Raw genomic sequence first — 3,536 nt, forward strand, 5'->3', positions numbered from 1 at the left:
TAAAGTACATTTATCCATCAATCATTTATCACCTATATATCTGTCTATCTATTTGTCTGTTTATCTGGGTAAAAAATTCTTGTTTGGAGGCTTAGACTTTAATAGATGTGCCTTCTCTCTAGCTCAAAGTTAAAATATTATTCCTAGAAGTCTATAACAAATTAACATACTAGTGAAAGCCACATAAATGGAGCCATATATAAACAGAGACATGATTTTGCACTCTTAGTTAATATAAAAACTGATGCCCAATCTGCTAATTGAATTTCTGATTTACATACATATTTACAAAAATAACTAACACTTTCTAGAATATCTTAAGCTAATCCAAAAAATTTGAGAACTTCATGAATTACATATTTATAATATTTCACCCTTTTATTTTCTCCTTACAACTTCTCTTGTTCCCCAAGTCTTTATTAAATATAAAACTTCTTCTTTAACTATTGGTTATACACACATGCACATATATAAATACACCCTATTCAATACATTTATTTTAGGACTGACTACTTGGGATTGAATAACATATCAGGTGCTTCATCCCAGTAGTAAGATGTTATGACACAATACTTTGATGGTAGAAATGCTAAAACAGTGGTGGGAAGAACAATATAGAGAGAAAGGATAAATAACAGTAAGGATCTATGAAAAAGCCACAGAGAAGCATTATTTTGTGCTTACATAAAATCCAAATAAAATATGTATAATTGTATACATATAGATTTATTATTTTATTGTTATATATCTTATATAGTATAAAGGATATAATACAAATGTGGCATTTAAATATATTGTCTAATATATAACTAATGTATATTTTATTATACAGTATAATAAAATACATATTTATGTTTAATAAATATACTTAAATCATTTGAGTTGATAATGTTCTCCCAAGAGCCATGGACTCTGTAACAAAGACTCTAAGCAATTGTCTTAACAAATTGTAATTTTTGTTAACAGCAGCAATGATCATAATTTTATATTTTGCAACATTTCTGGAAGAGTGTAATAAGGGCACTTATATCTTGGGAGAAACCAGTGTCTGTCTAAATGGACTTAAGATACACTCAAGAGAAGGCAGAATCAATTTGTTAAGGTAGAGCAGGTTGAGATCCTGGGATTCAGTGTGTACATACCTGAGGATTAGGTGATTGATTCCCTAGCCCCTGCCAGATTCCTGCCCTGGAACATGTACCGTAATCCTTACTTAAGGCAACATGATCTGTGGTAACTTAGGCCCAGAACAGAATTGTTCATGCTAATGAGGTGCCTAGAAGCCTGGAGGTCTTGGCCAATATGCTTCTCTTCCCAGACCTTCTCCCTGCAAATCTCAGGTCTACCCGGAGAAGTGGGTATGGTACAGAACACATTCATTTTCTGCCATGAAAAACCAAAAAAAAAAAAAAAAAACAAAACAACAACAACAAAAAAAAACCCAAAAACCAAAAACAAAAAAACTGCTTAGAGCCGTGGTCTTTTTCATCAAGAACCTCCATGGTGATCCATGAAGAAGACATTAGACTACAGAGCCGCAGCCTAATCTCTTGTAGAAGGGCTCTCTGTGCTCCCAGCCACAGCTGTCACCAAATCTGCCTTTTCCAAGCTAAGGACAATCTCCAATGGGACAAGCAGAAACTCTCTCCCTCCCCCCCCCCCACACACACACACATATACTCCTCCAGCCCCGGTGGCCCTGGGCTAGATCCTGTCCCCAGCCTATGAGCTTCCATCTCTGTTCTCAGTTCTTCTGAAACTTCCGGTGGCGCCTGGAAGTTCAGGAGTCTGAGAGCCTCAGAACCAGGCATCTTTGCAGGCCTGAGATACCCCCTCCACCACTGCAAACCATCTCTGGCTTTCTCACATCACAGAATATGCTTGCCCACTCTTGGAGCAGTGTCTTGGCACTTTCCTACAGCCTCGCAACTGCCTAGCTGTGGCATGGGCTAAGTGCAGTCAAACTTTCTGTGTTCTGCTTCCCCAAGAGACCATGCCCTGTGCCAGAACAGACACAGACCCACACCAAGTTTTCTTGATCTAAGAAAGGGAAATCTTATGACATGAGTTTCTGAAGCTGGCCCACAGCTCAGTGTCTACTGCAAGACTATCCAAAGGCTCTGTATAATAGGCACATGGGGAGTCTGGACCTGGAGAAGAGGTATGTATGTGAAGTGGGCATTTATGAAGTCAGAGCTAATATTTACCAATCAGTTCAGCTAAGGGAGACCCCATTTCTACTAGTTTAGACACTCCCTGCCACAGAGTAGAGTTTGAGGCACAATATTCATACCTCATCTTGACAGATTTAAGAAAGAGTAAGAACAAACCTGGAGTAGGCATTTAGTTCCAGACAAAGGGAAAAAGTCCCTGAGCCCTCAACCCCAGGAATGGCATCATCCATGGAAGCTTTCCTACATCAAGCTAGAGTTTGTCCTCTTACCTTACTCATGGTTGCTTCCACTTAAATTTCAGGCAGTTTCCACATAAACTTTAAATCTAGAATCACTTTCCTCTACATTCTAAAAATTAAGACTAGTTCTATTTTTTTCCTATCTGATAACAAGGGTCAAGAGATAGTAGAGAATGCTGAACAGGTCTTTTATGCCTTCAAGTGCTGGGTCTTAGCTATTCACAGCTCAGTGTCTCAAGAACTAGGTGTCTAGAGAAGAACACATGGAGGAGAATTCCCTTCCTCATGGATATTTTCCAGGTGTAGTGACTGGGCAACTTCACCCTTGTAAGACAACCACTTCTATGAGTCCTTTTCCCTGGTATCATGTTTGCCCTGTCTCTTGGTTTAAGAATAACATCAGAAGCCTCTGCTCTAGTTTTGGAGAGAGAAAATTCTTTCCAGATATAAACGATTAAAGTGCCCTAATCCACTACTAAGATCCTACTCTGCTATTTCAGAAGCGGGAGGTGAAAGTTAAGTGGAGGTTCCAACTGCCTAGTTGTAGTGGTTGTTATAATGGGGTCATTTCAATCAGAAGGGGTCTTCAGAGGGCCAACTGCAAGTCAGATAAATGATCTTTATTACATGTCTTTTTAAATCCTAGAGGAGGAACCCCAAGAAGTGTAGCTGTCATGCTAGTGGCTATCTGGGGAAGTGCCAAGGTTTTTTCCCTGACAGAGACAATGATGACTATGAGAGATAGAAGTCTAAGCTACAGAACAAAAGGAAATTAATAGCTTTATCACTTTGGGGTGGAAGAGACTTGAGAGTATCTGCCAAATTGTCTGCTAAATAGACAATGCCTTGGGTACAAAAAGATACCCAGAGACTCTATTACTTCTACTTAGAATTTGCCCATGTGTCTTCCCATCATTTTCCTTCTTATGACTTCTGGCATTCAGATATTGTCATCTCAGGGTATTTGCTCTCTCTTTGCTTGTCGGCATACGTTACTCTATCTTTCTTTCAAAAATACAATCTTAGGACAACAAACACAATTATTTAGGTTGTTGTTCATTCTGTTTATTTTACTTGTTGAGCATATATATATATATATATATATATATATATATAGAGAGAG

This window comes from Grammomys surdaster, unplaced genomic scaffold, assembly GCF_004785775.1.
Source record: "Grammomys surdaster isolate TR1022 unplaced genomic scaffold, NIH_TR_1.0 97, whole genome shotgun sequence".
Lineage (NCBI taxonomy): Eukaryota > Metazoa > Chordata > Mammalia > Rodentia > Muridae > Grammomys > Grammomys surdaster.